Below are 21,509 nucleotides of genomic sequence, written 5' to 3'. Positions count from 1 at the left end.
ACATTGAGCATTCTGCGGTGTGCCCTTTGAGTCATCTTGGCTGGACGGCCACTTAAAAGGAAATTAGCCACAGTACTAAATCGTCTCCATTTATAGAAAATTTGTCTAACTTCTAAGCTCTTCAAGAAAACTTTGTAACCCTTTCCAGCTTTATGTATAGCAACAATTCTTGATCGTTGGTCTTCTGAGATCTCTTTTTTGTGAAGCATGGTCCACGACAGCAGATGCTTCTTGTGAATAGCAAACTACAAATATTTGAGTGCTTTTTATAAGTCAAAGTAGCTCTAGCCCACATCTCTAATCTCGTTTCATTAACTGGATGCCAGGTTTGCTAACATCTGACTCTAATTAACTTTTGTTGACATCTTTAGCCTACAGGTTCACATCGTTTTTCCAACCTATACTGTGAATGTTTGAATTATGTATTCAATATGTACAAGAACAATACAACAATTTGTGTGTTATTAGTTAAAACAGTTTGTGTTTGTTCATTATTGAAAACTTAGATGAAGTTCAAACCATATTTTAAGACAAATTTATATATAAAAGCAGGTATTTCCAAAGGGTTCACATACTTTTCCTTGCCACTGTATGTACTTTTACATCACCAGTAAAGTATGCACTTTTAGTGTGTTCCAAAGCATGTAAATCTGGAGGAAGCCTAAGATAAAACCATCATCGAAAACATTCAATCTTACTATATTCTTTCAGATTTTATCACTTCAATGACAAAATACATCTGAACAGTAGCAAAGTGGTTTCCTCTCAAGAACACCATGTTCTAATGTTGCATCAACCACAGAAAAAACCATTACTTTGCTTTTTTTGTTTTTTTATACAACCCAAGTTCAGAAAAAGTTGGGACAGTATGATAAATGCTAATAAAAACAAAAAGGAGTGATTTGTAAATTATACTCACCCTTTGCTATATTGAAAGCACTACAGCTACACATTATATGATGTTTTACCTTGTGAATTTCATTTTTTTTTTTTTTTTTTTTTTTTTTTTTAAATGGATAGTAATTTCAGATCCGATGATTGCAACATGCTCCAAAAAAGTTGGTTTAACATCTCCTGTTTCACACTGCCTTTTTATTTTAAATCGTCAAATTGTTATTAGTCTTAAATTGCCCGTCTCAACTTTTTTGGAATTGGGGTTGTGAATGACAAAGGTTAAATTGCAACTTGCAAATATACAATCTCTTAGCTTGATCTCACATCACATTCCATTATGACAGTTTATTTACATTAGTGTGTACCAAAATTGACATCAGACATTTGATTTAAACATGTGAAGAATGTGAAGGCTGTGTTGTTATGCACTAATAAAAATGTAATAAAAATGAATAACACATTTCACTTCTATCAAAACAGTGATAAATACTAGCTCACTGAAGCCATACTGCGGTTCCGAGAATCACATCGACCTCCAAGATTAATTCACTTAAACAGTGTTAATGTGAGGTCGGCCCGTAGATTAGATATGTGTGACATTTCATATGGCACAACCTTAAGCTCTGAGGGGATGCTAAGAGCTCTATTGATTTCTTTAGGGTTGGCGTCCTCTACGATTGGACGCTTCTTAGCAGGTGCACAATTACAACAGCACATCATGTTTGTTAGTCAGCACAGCAGCTTCAAATGTCCAATTCCATGCAGAATGCATACATGAAGGAAAACGAGAACTTAGATGACACCAGCACAGAGGTTTTCAACAAGTTTTGCTTCAGAACCAAAATTTTACCTTGGTCATCAAGTGGCAACTCAGCTCAGTACCAAAGTATCTTGCCCTAAAATAATATGTCCTTAAAATAAAAAAATAAATAAAGGAATTACCAAGCATATCAACTGCTAGGCCTAAAAATATGCAGAATTATTACCATGACATGGGCTGAATAGGCCTATTGACAATTTTAGTTTCTAAATATCTCTGGAATTTTGATGATTTCATGCTCTTGGCAGAAAATGATTCACAGAATAAAGGATCTGGAAGAAGGTTCTGAAAGTAAAAATCCCTTTCATTTTTACTAAATATTAATTGATTTTTATCATTAACTTATAAACCTTTAAAGACAGACCTACCATGAGCTCTGAGGTTTTTAATCGATGGTACATGCTTTTGTTGAAACCATCAGTACACGTTATTTCTAGTGCCCGATCGGCCGATATTAGCCTTTCACAGATATATCGGTATCGGCGTATATGTTTTCCGATATGCGCAGATATGAAAACTTTTTTTCAGAACATATTATGCAGAAAACAATGCTTGGGGTGATTTAGAATTGGTGTCATAATGTAGTTTGTCCAGCAGAGTGCGCTCCAACTCCATTGTTTACAGAGCTGAGCTGACGGTGGTTCTGCAGACAGTGCGTAGTTAAGCGGTGTCTTCACGGTAAGTTGCTAACTAGTTTGTGAAATACATATTGGAAAGTTAATAAACAATGACCCCATCATTTTCCCTTTTCAATATAACTAACATAACTAATAACGTTAAGCCTGTCCCTAACAACCATGTCACTCATGTTTATCACATCTGTTTGCTGTTAGCCAACTATTGTTTGTCAGTAACGTAGCAGATTGAAAGGTACGCAAAGCATCTTTTTGCAGCTCAGCAGACAACGGTGTGGTGGTGGATTGTGTCTGTTGAGTGTTGATTTCACGCTACGGTGTTACCTAGTTGGTGAGATGCAATCCTGGAAAGTAAATAAATAACATCCATCTTTTACTCTCCGTGACAACGAGCTTATAGCTAACTAGCTAATCACGCAGCTACTTTCATACCTTGTCAGCTGAGTGGAAGCTAATGAGTAAACATGTATTCACCAAACTGTTTTGTTCAGGATTCGCGGTTTGGTACCCCCTTCAACCGAACAATTCCAGTCGTTGCATTTACAAAATGTAATATTTAAAAGTCTGGTTTTCCACCGCTGACAGTTTCCCCTGAACTTGTACAGCAGAATACGGTGTAACACCGCTGCCGCCGTTTATCTCTTGACTCGGCAGCGAACAAAGAGTTATTGTTTGTGACTGTTTTGGCAGTATTAAAATAGTACATCAGCATTTGACTGATACTAAACATACAGTCCTGATTTTTATTTAACTATAATTTTAATTTATTCTTTATTTAAATGGTCAGCAATTGACTGATACTGCACATACAATACTGATGTTTATTTTGCTATTTATTGTATTTTTATTTATTCTTTATTTTCTCAGTGCTCATTTCTAGAATTTGTTGACAATGTATAATAATAATGTCAAATATTCTTTGATAAAAATATTTGTTTAACAAAGCAGCCTTCTGAGTACCTTTGCATAGTCATATCAGTGCAAAATCGGTGAACAATCCACATAGAAAAGGTCTGTTTTCATTCCAGCTCAAAAATTAACTATAATCGGCCACCATATCGGTAATCAGTGAATTTCCCCCCTCTAAAATCAGTATCGGTCGGGCTCTAGTTCTTTCATCTTCATTTTAAAAAAATCTGGTTTAATATCGGAATGTTTGGAGAAGAACTACACTAGCCATGATCCTGAATGCAAACGATTCATCAATCAGAGAATCCCGGCACACAAAGCGCATCAAAAGAGCTCTGCAGTGACCGCCCACTCGCATGACACGCTGTGAATGATGCAATCGAGTTGCTCACCCTACACTCTCAAACTACTAATTGGAGATAGACCGATATATCGTTTTCACAGATAAATTGGTGCTGAAACTATCGGTTATCGGCAAAAATCTGTCGATAGTTGCCAATATTGTTTTCAAAATTTCAGCATTTCAAAATAAGAGACCCCAGTGTGTTTCAGGCTTGTTTATTTATAAGTCCTGTGCTATAAACAACGTTGCTGCAGAGTTTTTAAAATCAAATTTAAGACTTTTTAAGACCTTTTCAAGACCTGAACAAATCAAATTAATACTGTATCCCCATACCAAAACAAACCATCACAATCTCAAAATAAATCATGTATCACAGACTCTTACTTAAACAGGCAGGGGCACACATTCAACTTGTTTTCCACACATATCACTTTGATTTATGTACCATTATATAAATAAATATAAATTAAGGGGGCCTGGGTAGCTCAGCGAGTATTGACGCTGATTACCACCCCTGGAGTCGTGAGTTCGAATCCAGGGTGTGCTGAGTGACTCCAGCCAGGTCTCCTAAGCAACCAAACTGGCCCGGTTGCTAGGGAGGGTAGAGTTGCATGAGGTAACCTTCTCGTGGTCATGATTAAGTGGTTCTCGCTCTCAATTGGGCACGTGGTAAGTTGTGCGTGGTTCGCAGAGGGTAGCATGAGCCTCCACATGCTGCGAGTCTCCACGATGTCATGCACAGCAAGCCACGTGATAAGATGCGTGGATAGACGGTCTCAGAAACGGAGGCAACTGAGACTTGTCCTCCACTACCCGGATTGAGGTGAGTAACCGCGCCACCACGAGGACCTAGTAGTGGGAATTGGGCATTCCAAAAAAATTGGGATAAAATAAATAAATGAATACAAATTAGAGCTCGAACGATATTGGATTGTGCTGATTCGATAATGTGTTGAAAGAAAGCCAGTTAGTCTGCCAATAGTTTAATTGGTAGCCAATATTACATGTTCTTACTCTTTCCTTCCTGTGATGGGGAGGGCCAGACAGAGGCTACAAGAGTCCAAATGTAATTAAATTCCAGATGCACTTTATGGCGTGGGGGGGGGGATGTTGTGGAACTTTTAACTTTAAAAGGCACTATAACTTTGAAATACACCAGGTACTCTTATTTGGAAAAGTTTGAGCTTCACTGCTTCCAGCTGCTCAAACAAATGAGGATATTAAAAATGTGCACACATACAATAATCTACAACCTATTACAATATAAGCAATTAAAAGTAAACAAATCTTTTTTCTGGTTATTACTGGAATTTTGGTTGAACAAAAAACTGCATCTGGGATTTTATTTTGAATTTAGAAAGATTTTTTTTTTTTTGTGACATATTATAAATCCATTTTAAACACTATCGGCCGATTAATCTGTTATCGGTCGACCTCTACTACCGATATATTTGTATGTACAGTATATGAATATATTGCAATAGAAAAAAATATGTGGTTTCTAAACTTAAAATTAGGGCTGGGAAATTGACTAACTTTAATTTCTGCGATTAATAGTTAACTTTTAAACACATCAAAACAATTACGCAATTAATGCAGTATCCGTTTTATTTTATTTTTTCAATTCCTGAAACATCACTAATGTTTTACTACCTGGAAAGAAGGAAAGTAAAATGACATAATAACATGAAAATATGACAGCTTCAAATCCCCCTTGTTTCTGATCTAATTAAAATATCTAGACGATAAACTACAATATGACTGCATGGAATTGCATATGTAGTTTGTTCTAATAGTCAGCGTAACTGGGATTTAAATCTGGCTATTCAATACAGTTGGCAAGCTAAACATTAAACGACTATACAATATGCTAGTTAACAGGTTGGAGATTAAAATGATACCAAGTTTGCCTTGTTTTAAATAAACATTAAAAACGGAGATGAGTTGTCACATGACGCCATGCGAGGATCGGACGTGTGAACGGCTAGCTTCTGCACACTTTGCTAGTTAACACTTTTAATGACATACACCGGTGATATTCGATACACTCTGTTCCATAACTGTTCTAGGAGGACAATATGTCAAAGAATTCAAAATTCAAGGAATGAAAGAAACTAAAAGTAAGAGCAGGGGAGTTATTACACTAATAAGTAAACATCTACAATTCAAATGTCTCAAACAGATTAAAGATAAATTAGGAAGTGTCATTATTGTTTTATCTGAAATTCAGGGGCAAAGTCTTATTTTGGATAATATTTATGCACCTAATGCTGATGCTGAGATCTTGAAGGGATGTTGCAAGCCGCTGGCACCCCTCATGAGCGCCTTTATTTTGTCACACATTATACATTTTGCATATATACAGTGAAATTCTTTTTTTTGCATATCAGAGCACAGGGTCAGCCATGATACGGCACCCCTGGAGCAGACAGGGTCAAAGACCTTGCTCATTACATTTCATTAAATTACATAGGCTGAATGACAAAGGTGGGCTAGGCCTACCCAAGATTTTGTTTTATTATTATGCATTCGGTCTCAGACATTTGGCTCATTGGTCGCTTTCACCTGAGAGAGCCCCTCCCTGGTTTTGTATTGAACAGGAAGTTCTTGCCCCTATTTCGCCATTGCAAAGCCTTTCTATCAAACTAACCGGAGAAGTTAAGTTACACCCCGTTATCTCGCATTTGCACGTGGTATGGAGGTGTTCGGGGGAAGGGATTAATTTTATATAATTTGATTTCTGTTGTTTATTTGATTTGCTGAATGGAAACAATAAAAATAATTAATAATAAATAAATAAACGGAGATGAAAATAACGAGTGTAATTTTACTTGGCAATACCTTCCAAAGTTTTTTTTTAAATTTGTCACACTTTTTGCTCTACACAGTGTTGATATGGCAAACAAGTAGATAAATTAAGTTTGTCTTACCACTGTGTGTGGAAACTTTTAATCCATGTGTTACAACCAGCCCCGTGTTAGTTTGTGCCCCGCTCTCCCCTACATGCATTAAACAGTCAACTATTAATCGCTGAAATTAACGCATTCAATTTCCAAGCCCTATTTTCAATTTGATTACCTCATTCGCAATACTTAACGGGATTGTAGTGTATTCCCTTATTAAAGATGTTAAGTACACAGTGTTGTAACTTCATCTTTTTGTTTGATTTTCAAACACTTTTTTTTTTTTTTTTTTTCCAAAAGTTTGTAATGTTGTGATTCACCTCAGAGCTGGTTGGCTTAGTTCATGGCTTAGAGCTCTTTTAGGAAGGATTTTATTTAATCCATTTGGAAAAAATGAATAGGAAAAATACTTTAGAACCACGACGACTGAAAACGTTGGCGGGCACTCTTGCACTCTATAGTGTTCACCACAAACATGTTTATGTTTATCCTTTCTGCAAATGAAGCCACATTTCATGTAGTCTGGGTCGCATTTTTCTCTACCTTGCATAGTTTGGTTCATGATTTGATTTAAAAAAAATAAAATAAAAATAAAAAAAGGAAACATCTCAAATGCAGCAAAAATCATCCAGTCCATCCGACTTTATGCACAACCTTCTTGAGCAGTCTTGTATGTCAAGAGTAGAAGTGTCATGCTTATCTCTCTATGTGAATTACAAAAACAGGAAGTATTTTGGGGACTTTGGGTGTGTTTGACCTTTTACATCCTTCTAGCCGACCTGACTGCCATCAGCAGGTTTCTGTTAACAGACCCATCTATCTAGTAATGGCAATTCGGAAAATTTAATTGATGCTAAGTTCTCTGGCATCCTTATACAACTGACAAAACACAGACGCAGGAGTCTGACACTCGCTTGCTTTGATCGCACATGATCAGTGCTGCCCATGACATGCCAGTGTTCATCCAACTAAGCAGAGTAACTCAAAATCAGGGGCAGTGGTGGCTCAGCGGTTAAGGCTCTGTGTTACTGACCAGAGGATTGGGGGTTCAAGCCCCAGCACTGCCAAGATGCCACTGTTGGGCCCTTGAGCAAGGCCCTTGACCCTATCTGCTCCAGGGGTGCCATATCATGGCTGACCCTGCACTCTGACCCCAGCTTAGCTGAGATAAGTGAAAACAAATAAATTTCACTGTATATATGCAAAAATGTAAGTATAATGTGTGACCAAAATAAAGGCTTCTATTCTAAATCAATCTGCAAGCACACAACAGTAACATAAGTTTCCTTTGTTTAACAGGACAGTCTAATGCAATGCCAACACAGAACACAATGCATGAAAAGGAGGGTGTTTCGAAAATTAAGTCTGTTTGGCTATTATGGTTGAAGGACTGTTCATGGTTGAGCTCAATCGACAACATTTGTGGCATAATGTTGATTACCGTGAAAATTAATTTAGACTTTTCTTTAAAATAAGCAAAAATCTGGATTACATTGAGACACTTACACAGGAAATGAATGGGGCCAATCCGTAAATGTTAAATAAGACGTAAACAATATGCATGTTAACATGATTTTAGTGTCATAAAATCTAGGGCAGATCGATTTGGACAAAAAAATTAATTGTGGTTATTTAAAAAAAAAAAAAAAAAAAATTGTGATTGTGATTGTGATTTTTAAAGGTGCACTTGGATGCAGCATAATTTAAAATCAATATTTTTCAGTTTCAGATGCCATTGTTGAAGTTTAGTATTCACAGTCAGCCATGATTACTTTAATCCATGAGTGAAAGTGTCCAATAACAGGACGGTTATTGAGATTAAGCGAGTAGTATTCGGCTGGTCATGTGATTCTAACATGGCAGCCCCCATGTGCGGACCCTCTCCATGTAGAATAAAACAGCTTTTATAAGGTTACTGATATGACTGGAGTCTTCATTTTAATGTGAGTGCTCATGATTTCCTACATATATTGCAAAATGTCTTTAGGAGTTAAACTTCTTTAATGAGGAAAAATTACTGAGTGCACCTTTAAGGTCAGCCAATATGAAGTACCGAAAATACTTTAAATTGAATTCACAACACGATGTGCTTCACTGCCGACAATGAAATACAACATATAATCCATTCCAAAGTCTTTTCCATCTTACTAATCAAACACATAAACAAAGTGCTCTTACAAATCTTTTGAAAAACACTGTAAAATTCTTTTCACTCTGTTATTTCCAATAAATTAAGAGGCAAATATGTCCTGTACGACGTGCCACTACAGAAGAAACACAAATAAATGGAGAAAGAGGGAAGCGCAAACAAACCGTTGACGTGAGGGGCGGATGATGAGAAAAGGCAGTTTATTTATAGCGCAGACCAGCTGATAGTGGCTCGCCTCCGTGCGCACTCGTTTCTTTAAATTATTGTAATAAATCACTCACCTCATGGGGATTTAAGCTCAGATAATCGTCAGCCACTCACTGCATGCAGAGCCTCCACTCCGGGCTATTAAAAAGCCTTTTTAGGGACCGGTTGTGAGAGAATGGATCTTATTGAGAAAACGGCTTGGGTTTGAGTCTGAGATGGTATATCATTGGTGCTTTGAGGATGTTGGCAGAGCACATTAGGGGGCTCGGCATATAATACATGAGTTTTATAAGGTGGATACCTGATGGGACTGCTGATTTGCTGTTGGGTAATGGCCAGGAACAAATAACGTGGCCAGGAGGGAAAACGCAAAATGCAAAAGAACTGTGACATACAAATACGACCAAATAAGTCATGATGACGTGGGATAAATATACAGTGGCCTCAAAAAGTGTTTGGATACTTAAATCCACATATATGAATGGGTTTGTATTAAATAACAAAATATCAAACCAAGTGGCACAAACACACTTTTAAAGCTAAATATTTAACAAAAAGTAGTTTTCAAATTATTATACAATAGATATATTGTTCAAAATGAAGACAAACAGTACTTGGACACATTCTGTTTGTCAAAAGTTAGTGAAATATGTCCATAGTTACAGACACCAGTTGAAAAACAAATGGCTTAGAGAAAAGCTCTAGCATCTTTTTTATTTTATTTTTTGCGGATGACATTTTCTTTGATATAAAATTGTGTCATGAAATGACATTCATTTTTAAGTGTGGTGCAAGTGTTCAAATACATTTTGGGGCTACTGTCTAAGTGAAAATATGCAAATAGGACTTTTGTACGTTTGCAGCATATATTTTAAACCAGGTTCATGATACACTAATGCAAACTTCTCGTCTGTGTTTATCAACTGGCAATCGCTCTTCAAACCATTCATTCTACTTCTGCATGGCTTTGCAATGCAAATATCTGCTGAAAAAAATGCAAATCCAAAAACCTCACGATAAAAAGCAAAGAGTTGAGCAAGTGATGGAAACAGCTGCTGCGATACAATGATTAAAAGGGCCAATGGCACAAACAGGTATTTGTGCATGCAGTGGCGGGAAAACTCCATTGGCCCTGGTGTCTTACCAGTTAGTTCTCAGAACAGCATAAATGGCAATACTGCAGTATTGTACCACAGTTTCCAACTTATAGCCTAATTATTCAACAGACATCCTCCTAAGTTTGTAAAATGAGTTAGTAGAACACAACAACCTGTGGCAGAAATTGGTACTTTAACTCACCAAAGTAGCATTCAACTGATCACAAAGTATAGTCAGGACATTACTGATGTAAAAAACAGCACCATAACTATTTGAAAAAAGTCATTTTTTATCAAATCTAGACAGCAGCCATCACTCCAACACCTTATCCTTGAGTAATCATGCTAAATTGATCATTTGGTGCTAGAAAATCACTTGCCATTATATCAACCACAGCTGAAAGCTATTTGGTTAGTTAAATGAAGCTTAACATTGTGTTTGTGTTTGTTTTTGAGTTGCCACAATATGCAATAGACTGGATTTTATAAAAAGTTGTACACTACAGTCTTCAAAAACAAAGGACAACTGACTCTAACAAGGACAGAAAGAGATGTGGAAGACCAGATGTACAACTAAACAAGAGGATAAGTACATCAGAGTCTCTAGTTTGAGAAATAGACGCCTCACATGTCCTCAGCTGACAGCTTCATTGAATTCTACCCGCTCAACACCAGTTTCATGTACAACAGTAAAGAGAAGACTCAGGGGTGCAGGCCTTATGGGAAGAATTGTCAAGAAAAAGCCACTTTTGAAACAGAAAAACAAAAAGAAACGGTTCGAGTGGGCAAAGAAACACAGACATTGGACAACAGATAATTGGAAAAGAGTGTTATGGATCTTAACCCCATTGAGCTTTTGTGGGATCAGCTAGACTGTAAGGTGCGTGAGAAGTGCTCGACAAGACAGACACATCTATGGCAAGTGCTACAGGAAGTGTGGGGTGAAATGTCACCTGAGTATCTGGACAAACTGACAGCTAGAATGTCAAGGATCTGCAAAGCTGTCATTGCTGCACGTGGAGGATTTTTTGATGAGAACTCTTTGAAGCAGTTTAAGAAGTTCTGAAAAAAAAAAATTGAAATCGTAATAGTAATTTTTCACGTTATTAATGTCCTGACTATATATTGTGATCAGTTGAATGTGACTTTGGTGAATTTCCTTCCTAAACAGCAAAATATGTACATTATTCTGTAAATTATTCCAAAATTATTAAGATGAACAAATATATATATATATATATATATATATATATATATATATATATATATATATATATATATATATATATATATATATATATTAAGGTAAGCAATTTTATCACACTAAAATCATGTTAACAAGTATAAAGTTTACATATTGTGGCTATACTTTTGAAACAGTATTTTAATGTTTATGGATTGGCCCCATTCATTTCCATTGTAAGTGCCTCACTGTAACCCAGTTGAGTTGATTTTATTTTTATATACTATGGTAATCTATATTACATCTAAAATTCTGTCGATTTAGCTTAACTTGTAAGAACCGGTATATTCCTTTAAGCTTAAATCAAAAACGTTATTAAAACAGCTGTCTCAACACTCACATTCGCATGGTAGGTAACTTATGGTCAAATAAAAAGTGCAATAAAATCATGCTATACTCACATTGTTGCTTAATTTGATATTGCAAGCAAAATTATCATAAATATAGTTAATATTCAACATATCGCCCAGCTCTTGCATCTTCAAAGCCACCTTTTCACCACAGTCACTTCTCTAAGTTCAGATAGGTACAGTGGGGGCGTCAATATTAATCAAATCCACAGTGGGCGTGGCTTCAGAGTGCCACATGCAGCGTAATACCATTAGTGTCTGAACACGCTCCAAGCGCAATGGCTGAAATATATAGTCGCTTTTCTCCACTCTGAGCCCACTATGACAAAAACACTTCTCTCCCACCAAACACTGAAACTATTTGTTACCAAAATTAAGCTTCTATTAAGACCAACTGCCCATTTCCTGATTGCATTCATTAATAATGACGCTCTGCTTTGTGGAAAACACTAATGCCCACACACGCACTGTGCATACAATCTAAAACCTGAAGTACTGATGTCACAAAGAGGTTGAAGCAGGAAACTATTCACTAATAGAGTGGTCCTTTCCGTGTATTGCCTTTCCAAGTCTATTACTGTAAGTGGGGCGTACAAAAACTATTAAAATTTCAAAAGATACTGACGTTCGGCTATGTCATCATAAGTCTTTCAATTGCGGTCTGAGATGGTCCTATGCAATCTTTCAATTTGTCTAATGGTTTGAGGTCAGTGGATGCTATAATTTCAACAAACATAGGCTCAGTTTCTAATGGTGTCAGCTACTAGTTCACCCAAAAAACTAAATTCTGTCATTGTCAAAGGTTTCAAAACCTTTTTTCCCCCTTCAAAAGCCCTAAACCAAGACTGAAATTTCTAACTGTAACTGGTCCTGCAGCCTTCAAGCAACATCTACCAAACTTGGCACAGTGACTCGGGTTGCAATGACTTTTCTATCTGATCATGGTAATGGTTTTCCCATTGTAGATGATCCAAAATCCCCCAAATCCCATTGACTTATATTGAAGGAATGTTTAAACGGGCCAATTGTAAACAAACATGCACAAGGCTTTTATCTATCTATTTATCTATCAATCCAGTTTTCCTGATGATTCTAATTGTCTGTTTTCTGACGAAATGTAAAACTAACCGAAACGAGCAATCCCGATGGAGAACAAAAACCATTTAAGTGTTATTTGGAGTAAAATTAACTTCACACTCAACTTGTGCAGTTGTTGGCTGTCATAACTCAAAGTAGTTAATGATATCAACGTAACTAACCTTGGACCATCGCTTCATGTCATCTACATACTAAAGTGAGGCACTGTAAAAAAAAAAAAAAACATTTAAACTCTGTGAAGAATCGCCACTATAGAGCCATGTTTTTTAACAATTTCTACATAAGTAGTACTTTACCCGCTAAGAATATATGCCGATGCGGGTGAAAACACTGGAGACTGGAAAATTGAACAGGTGAATCGTGGAACAGTTCCGCGTTCAGGAAAAAGGTGGATTGACGGACTGTTTATTTACTATTTATAAGCTGTCAAAAATTTCAAATGTAAACAAAAACGAACAAGGCCTTTTCCTATCATATCCATCCATCCATCCATCAATCTATCAGGCAAGGCTTTGTCACGCCAACATCAAAGTTTGTCTTGACAAACTTTACCCATTTAGTTTTTTCCCCTTTTAGTAACATACAAGAAAAGTCCTCAAAAATTAGTCCATTTGTGTTCCAGAGAAAATTAACAGCTTACAGGTTTCGCGCATCATGGGGTAAGTAAATAATGACAGAATTTTTAATTCTGGGGTGAACTTTTCCTATAAAAAGTTAAGCAGTATACAGTTTGTATACAGTGTTGTAATCTATTATTCTATTTACAATTAAGTCTCTGATTGTGTCAAGCTACAACATTTAGGATGCCATGATCATTCTATCATGGTAGAAGTCTTTGTATCCTTTGCAAGTTATCAAGATCTAGAACAGAGATGCTGTTCCCCTTGTCGACAGCACGAATCAACTGTTCCAGATCCACTGGGCTGACTAATGAGCAGAACAGGGAACAGAGACGTCAGTGGAGATGCTATGGTATTTGTAACTTTCCATAAGTTATATAACACCCAAGCATATGCCCACACAGAAACACCAACACATTTCCTGCTCCTGCACAATGGGTATATTTGAAAACAGAGATGCCAGTGGTGCCCAGCGGAATGTATGCCAAGAAATCCAAGCAGGAAATAGAATTGAAACACCCCGCACGTATCAACGATGTGCTGACATCTCTGATCCACCACTCTACAAGACAACTCATGACTCAAGGAGATCCGGAACAAACTAAACAGGATACAAACCACTCGCACACCAACGTACACACTTGATTTATTAATGGTCTTAGCCGCTAGATATAGTGTCTGGAGAGGGTCGAAAGTCTCGGTCATGCTCTCGGCTCGCTTGAGGGAAAAGTGCTACTGTTACACGGGTTAACAGATTCCACTGTACACCAATGACTGTCAATCATATCATGCAGACGACAAATGCAATACTGCGCAACACTGCCCACTTTCTCAGCCATCTTGGTTCCGGAAGTATTTTTTTAATTTACTTTTTCCATTGGAATTTCATAAAATACTTCAAGAATTCAAAACCTTTAACCAAACGAACCAGCTCCAAGGTGAATAGCACCATTAAAAGCTTTGATTTGAAAGCATAAAAGTATTTGAAAATTGATAAAAGACAAAAGGTACAAGACTGTGTTTTTAATGTCTTCCATGAGGGAATGAACTACAATCCCATGAAGCATTGTGAATAACATAATCAATTTAAAAGCAATGGAAAAATATTGAACTATATTGAAATAAAGTTGTTGATTATCTATATGCCCAAAAGTGACCACTAGAGATGGGTCACAATGTATCAATTAGTCGTCCAATAACTGTGGCTCTCACAATAAGACAACGGACAACAAACATTCTGGTCCATGTGAAGGTAAGTATGTTTTGAAGCACCTTTTTGGCCCCTGGCATGCTTGGTTACCTTGTTTGGAGGGAAATACATGTCAGTGTTATGTGGCTATAAATATCAAGGTATGTATAACGGTGGTGTCGTCATGGTTTTGCTCTCCGGTGTAGCACTGGCTCACTGCTGCTAGTGTCGGGGTCATTTCGGCATGCTGTCATGAGCCTGGCAGTGGCCAGCCTCGTCTCCATCCACCCGTAGGTCCCTGCCAGAGCTGCAACCATTAACAGATATTTCTCCGGCCAGGACAGGGGTTGGGCGGGGGTTTGGGGAGTGGAAGGCAATCAATACGTGACTCATTCTTTCTACGATGGCTGCTTCATAACAGGATTCATTAAGGACAAACCTAATCATTTTGGCAGGATAATTAGGTACAGAGAAGCATTTTTCCCTTTTCCATATTGTAAAAGAACATCGCAAACTATGTGCTATAGCCTACTCGCTGCCTAAAATGTAGGTTGCAAGGGAAAGGGAGTGTCCTCCTAATGCAGAGGCTCCAAAGTGGAATAGCAGCTAAAATTAACAATTCAATGACAAGATAATTGTGACCCCGTGATTAAGATGTGAAGAACGTCCTAATTATCTTGACAAGACCAAAATTAATACAGGATGCAGTGCTGTGTTCCATGTGTTTATTAATCAACAGCCCTGCAAAGATAGAATAAAACAATACCAGATATCAATGATGTAACCACATATTCAAGGCGGACTAAATGTAATAATTTAAGAAACAAATATTGGTTGACCGCTAATCTGAATATTGGGAAAGTGTCCCCCTCAATTTTTTATGGCCCTGCCAGATATGCAACTTTTAAGAGTCTTGAAAAGGCATTAATAGATAGAATGATAGCGTTAGCGTTAGACACACTATACACTTACAAAATATACTATGCACTCAGCCATGTAGTGTATGAATTTTCAAAGTGTAGTATCGTTCCAAATGGAACACTTAACGGATTTTTACTACACGGAATCATTTGCCGTTTTACGTGATGTGTTGCCACTAGCTTTAGTGCGTTAGCCAACCTCAGTTCAACACTTGTATCTTACACAACGTTGATATTCACACAGCTTGGAGTGATGGTAAAGCATTCAACACACTGTAATGTGCTGTATCCACTGAAGTTTCGCTAACTGCTACATTCTTCATTATTCAAAACAGTTTTGTCAGACCAGCAGTGCAGCAGATAACTCTGCCCCTTCCGTTTTGTATGGCAAGCCATGTGCTCTGAGTGCATGAAGTGTCCAACATTCTACACTTCATATTTATGGTTGAAAAAGTCCATCGTCTTACTTAAAAGTACACTTCTTTTTGCTGCATTTTCAGTGTTAACATACTACTCGCACTACAAAATGGCGCAGAATAGAGCAGAATTGTGCGGTTTGGGATGCACCTTTAGATTGATAGATTGTTATTCCACTTTTGTAGCTACTACAACAGAGAACCCACCAATTGAATATCCACATGGCTTTGGATCTGCATGGTGTTTTACAAGACAAACTCATTTTGACTGTGGGTAATGTTACTTTAAAGGATTGCTAATCTTTTTTAATCAGGTAGGCTATCTCTGACTAATTAACTTGGTGGTTTCCAATAGACCAATAGTATGAGTCACAAACTCAACAACCCCAAAACAACCTGACAATCATTATAAGGATGCCACTCTGAAACATACAGTGCCTTGAAAAAGTACTCAGCCCTGGGGGCCTGGGTAGCTCAGTGGTAAAAGATGCTGGCTACCACCCCTGGAGTTCGCTAGTTCGCAGGGTGTGCTGAGTGACTCCAGCCAGGTCTCCTAAGCAACCAAATTGGCCAGGTTGCTAGGGTGGGTAGAGTCACATGGGGTAACCTCCTCTTGGTCGCTATAATGTGGTTCGTTCTCGGTGGGGCGCGTGGTGAGTTGAGCGCGGATGCCGTGGTGGATGGCGTGAAGCCTCCACACACGCTATGTCTCCGTGGCAATGCGCTCAACGAGCCACGTGATAAGATGCGCGGGTTGATGGTCTCAGACGCAGAGGCAACTGGGATTCATCCTCCGCCACCCAGATTGAGGCGAATCACTACGCCACCACGAGGACTTAAAAGCACATTGGGAATTGGGAATAAATAAAAAAATAAATAAAAAATAAAGGAAAAAGTACTCAGCCCCCAATGCAGTTTCAAAAAAATTTGTCAGATTCCAAATTTAGAATATATTTAAGTATTACTTTTTCCCCCAGCTGGTACACAGTATTGTTTATCATGAAAACTAACATTTTGAGAATAAAAAAAGTGTATACCCTTCGTAGACACTAGGTTAACCTTGCTCAGGTGCAAGATATTGTCTTATAAACATCCAATTTGTTGCTCTAGTCTCCACTAGTGTTGGAAATTAGTGGATTAGCTGCTTTCAATTAGCCTACTTCATGAGCAGTGTTTCCCATTAATTACCTAGACTGTGGTGGCCCACAGTGTCATAATGAACTGAAAATATTTTTACACTTCTCATAATAACAAAAAAGATCTATAGCGTTGTGTTTAGGGACGCTGCTTCGGCAAAACATCTCTCACTCCCAGTCAGCATCTGAGGAGCAAGTTCAACACAGGTAACCACTTTTGCTTAATTTCTTTGATGGCTCAAATGTATGCTCTAGTCAATTTTGTGTTTTGACCATTTGTGAACTGCGTTAAACTCAGTCTCGTTTACCATGTTTTGTGGCTGCGACTTTTTTGCCGTGTCATCACCATTCATTTCTATACAACCAATGTGTTAATGATTAAATTACTACTAAAGCACAAAATTGTTTACAAGAGCTCAAAGTTCTTGCCTCTTAATTTTGCTCTCAAAGTGCACCAGACTGATGCATTTAACTTTAAAATGTAAAAAAAAAGATTCTTATGGGGGAGCATGCCCCCGAACTCCCTAGAGGGTCCAAGTTCCACCCACCACAGTCCCACAAAATCCTGTGGGAAACACTGATGAGCATAAATACCTTCCCTCTCTATAAGCTCAAACTGTATGGTTGGATTTTCCTTTGAACAACCAAAAATGAAGACAAAATAGCATTTAAAACAAGTGAGGGATATAATTGTGGAGAAGCACAAATTTGGGGAAGGATACAAGGTCATTTCAAAGGCAATGAACATACATCGAATGAACATACCCAATTTTAATCCGCGAACAAGAATGGCACTTGCCAGAGAGACTACCGTGATACCAACCATCACTCTGACTGAGCTACAGAAGTCAGTGGCTGCAAATGAAAATAATGTCCATGGCTCAACAATCTCAAAACTATTGCGCAAAAGGGGCTGTATGGGAGAGTGGATAGGAAAAAGTCGTTGCTGAAGAAAAAGCACATGCTTGTCCATAAAGACTTTGCAATACATCACTAGATGTGGCATACGGTCTTGTGGTCTGATGAAACTAAAGTGGAACTTTTTGGCTTAAACACTAAAGGGGGTCACACAGCGGATGCATCTGGCGGACGACATGGCGCGTTCTAAAATTCAAAATTGTTTTCTATGAATGTACGCACACTGCCACCGCCACTCGGTGTCTGTCGGCAGCGGCCACCTACAACTCCAGAGGCTGCTCAAATTTCTGCAGCGCCACTGAGCGCAACTTGAATATTTTCCATTAAATTCAACCCAAATCATTATCAATGGACGTATATTTTTTACTCTAGCCTTGTTCATTCTTTAAAAAGGGGAAAACCTTGCTAACGTTTGTGTACTGTCTGCCACGTGAACCGCATCGACGTGCCCCATGTTTGATACCTGTGCCGTGTCCTAGATGCAACGTGACACGGCGTGGCGCTTCTCGTCCGGTGTGTGACCGCCTTAACAGGTATATTTTGCGCAAAGCCAACACTGCACATCAGCCACATAACACCATCCCCACAATGAAACATGCTGGTGGTAGCATCATGTGATGGGGGTTGCTTTTCAGCAGTAGGGACTGGCAATCTTATGAATATTGATGGGATGATGAATGCTGCAAAATAAAAGGAGATTTTGGATAAGAACCTACTCCCCTCTGCCAGAAAGTGTAAAACTGGGAGTAAGTTTGTGTTTTAGCAGGACAATAACCCAAAGCACAAAACCAAAGCAACACTGGAGTGGCTTAAAATGAAGAAATTTGATTTCCTTGAGTGGCCCAGTCAGAGTTCTGACCTCTGATCTGTGGAGAGACCTCAAAACAGCTGTCCATCACCAATCCCCAACTAACTTGGTACAGCTTCAGCAATTTTGCAAGGAAGAATTGGCTACTATTGCTGCATCACTTTGTGCAAAGTTGAAAGAGACTTATCCAAAAACACTGATGTAATAGCTGCAAAAGTTGGTTCAACCAAGTATTAAAGTAGGGGGATGAATTTTAGTTTTAGGTTTTATTTTATTTATTTTAATTTTAAGAGGTTTTGGACATATTTTGTCATGATATACACTACTGTGTACCAGCTGGGGAATAAGTCATACTTTATTCTAAATTTGGAATCTGACCAAAAAAACTGTGAAAACTGCATTGGGGGTTGAGTACTTTTTCAAGGCACTGTACATGGAAAAAGTGTCACCTATGTGTCATATATGACCAGCCTATTGAGGTTACCATATTTGCAAATATGTGTATATTACATTTCCATGCATGTCAGGAAACAACTATGCAAAACATATACGAAAGAAGCTCTAGTAACCCATACAAAAATCGGATATATGCCATACAAACGTACATGAGCCTATAATACATTATATATGGCTTTAACTGATTTAAAAATATGCCCACATATGACATATAAAAATGGCCATTTTTGACATATTTTGAATTATGTTGTGCATATGCAAAACTAAGTGGCATTTTGATGTCAGTATGTATTTTACACAGTCTGCCATATTTCAGATTTCTGTATGGGACATTTTTAATGTTAGATATCTGCCAAATATCCTTCAATATATACTTGATGGTCATTCTAAATGAATAATACAGCACACAAGAGTTTTTAATACACTATCAAGCAGTGATTAGCCTCCACAGTGATAAGATTCATTAACTATTCATGCTACTGTGAAGATTGGCCCATTTATGAATCCCATCTAATCTTGAAAACAGTAAAAACCTGAAGATAAGCCTGAAAATTACAGCATCTACTAAATAACGTAAGGACGTTTAAACAACCAGATACTCACAGCAAATGAAATCCATTAATCTCATTAATAACTCCCTAATGGCTCGTTTAAATGGGCCAATCAGTTTCCAAATCAGGCTTTAAGGGTTTATTTATTTCAGTCACTAAAGATGACAGCACACAACAGGCCGTGACTGACTAGTTAACCAGCAGGTGACCGTTAGTGACAGTTTAGAATTTAAAAAACGACCGTTGAGGATTTAATTTCAAATTTGACAAGCGCGGAGACATTTCACGAGCGCTCGCTCTTCTTACCTTGGGCGCGGGAATTTTAGCTCGAATCGGCTGCCATCAGTGTTCAGTGGCTTTAGCCCACGCACATCCCCGGCTCAGGTCGAGATATCTGTCGGAGGGTGCAAAGCTATTTCCCCCAAGCAGCAGGCTACCAGTTCAGCCGACTAAATAAAACAGGAAAAGCTAGGCCGACTGTTTTGATCCATGCATTCGCGTGAAGGGCATTAAAAACAGTCCGCCGTTTTTAAAATAGTTCTCCTGCTGACAGTCCAAACATGCACACGTCAAATAGGAAGTGACGGGACTGGTTAAACCTTACTACTGATCTGCTTTCATCCAGATAGGCGCTCACTGCTTGTGCATTGTTGTTTTCAGGCTTCCTGTAGCGTTAGATCATCTGCAGCAGATATTGTTGATCCTTTAGAAAAACAACGTGCACAAAAAGTGTGCAGGTATGCTGATCCGTGATTTTGCGTAAAGCCCCGTGGGCTTTCTGTGGATCTATTTAAAGCATATGCACATTCTCAAAACCTTGACCTATCTTTTCTCTGCTTGCACGTTCTCTCCTGTGTTCTATCTTTACCATCATTTCTGGTCTGTAATCATTGGACGGGAAAATTTGCCTTCCCCTTCCTCATTCTTATTTTTTCCGTCGCTGTAGCGCCCTCTGGTGGAGAGCAAATGTAATGCAATTCCTAAATTGTAGCGACGTTCTCAAATTAAAGCGATAGTTCACCCAAAAATGAAAATGCAGTCACTGTTTACTCACCCCTGTATTGTTATAACCCCATACGACTTTCTTTCTATTTCTTAACACAAAGGGAGAAATTGTGAAAGAATGTTGTGCTCAGTGATGTCATACAATGGCAGTTTATGGTGACCACCTCTTCAAGCTTCAAAAGGACACAAAAGTATGATTCATAGGTCTAAAAAATGATTCCATGAGACTCATGATTGTTATGAAAGCATACGATAAGGTTTGGTGCGAAACCAACTGAAATCGGATGTATTATTTAGCAAAAATGTTCACTGACCGTTATTCTCCTGTGCGCGTTCATGAGTATGCACATGAGCTTTAAGGACCAAACATACTCTACGCAAGTACGTGAACGCAGACGCACCTTGCTACGCAAACTCGATTTCACATGTCGTTGCATGGTGAAATGTGTCATTGCTCGATTCATAACACAACGTAAGACCACGCTGCATTCTAAGGCTACGTCTACGTTAATCTGGATACATTTGAAAATGCCGTTTTCGTTTCAAAACGCTCTCCGTCCACACTAGCGTTTTCAAGCGTTTTCCAAAAGTTGCTCATCCACACTAAAACTCCTGAAAACGTTTACGTCCCTGTACTGCGCATGAGTAAAACATAAGACGCTTCGACATTTCCGTCAGCCGTTTATTTACTTTCCGCCTCTTTGAAACGTTGTGGCAATGTACGGTCTGAAACGCAACTGTCCTCACGTTCCTCCGCTGAACAACAACTGCAAGTAAACATCCCGTCTCCTTTGGAGAAATAGAAGCTGAAGTATGTACAAACTGACATTAATCTTTAACAA

General features: G+C 38.2%; 1 protein-coding gene across 8 annotated transcripts in view; it reads right to left on the bottom strand.

Moving 5' to 3' along the window:
- The window catches only part of LOC127433694 (membrane-associated phosphatidylinositol transfer protein 2-like), a 694,725-nt gene extending 674,192 nt beyond the window's left edge, over positions 1-20,533 (bottom strand). For 6 of the 8 annotated variants that reach the window (XR_007895915.1, XM_051685797.1, XM_051685804.1 and 3 more), the window contains exon 1: positions 19,969-20,533. The gene's annotated coding sequence lies outside the window, so the exon portion shown is untranslated. Of the gene's footprint in view, positions 1-10,910; positions 11,020-19,968 lie in introns of all 8 variants that reach the window. The other 2 variants (XM_051685798.1, XM_051685801.1) reach the window with 2 other exon arrangements.
- Positions 20,534-21,509: the final 976 nt, after the last annotated feature.

This window comes from Myxocyprinus asiaticus, chromosome 43, assembly GCF_019703515.2.
Source record: "Myxocyprinus asiaticus isolate MX2 ecotype Aquarium Trade chromosome 43, UBuf_Myxa_2, whole genome shotgun sequence".
Taxonomy (NCBI): Eukaryota; Metazoa; Chordata; class Actinopteri; order Cypriniformes; family Catostomidae; genus Myxocyprinus; species Myxocyprinus asiaticus.
This window is presented reverse-complemented; position numbering and strand designations above follow the sequence as displayed.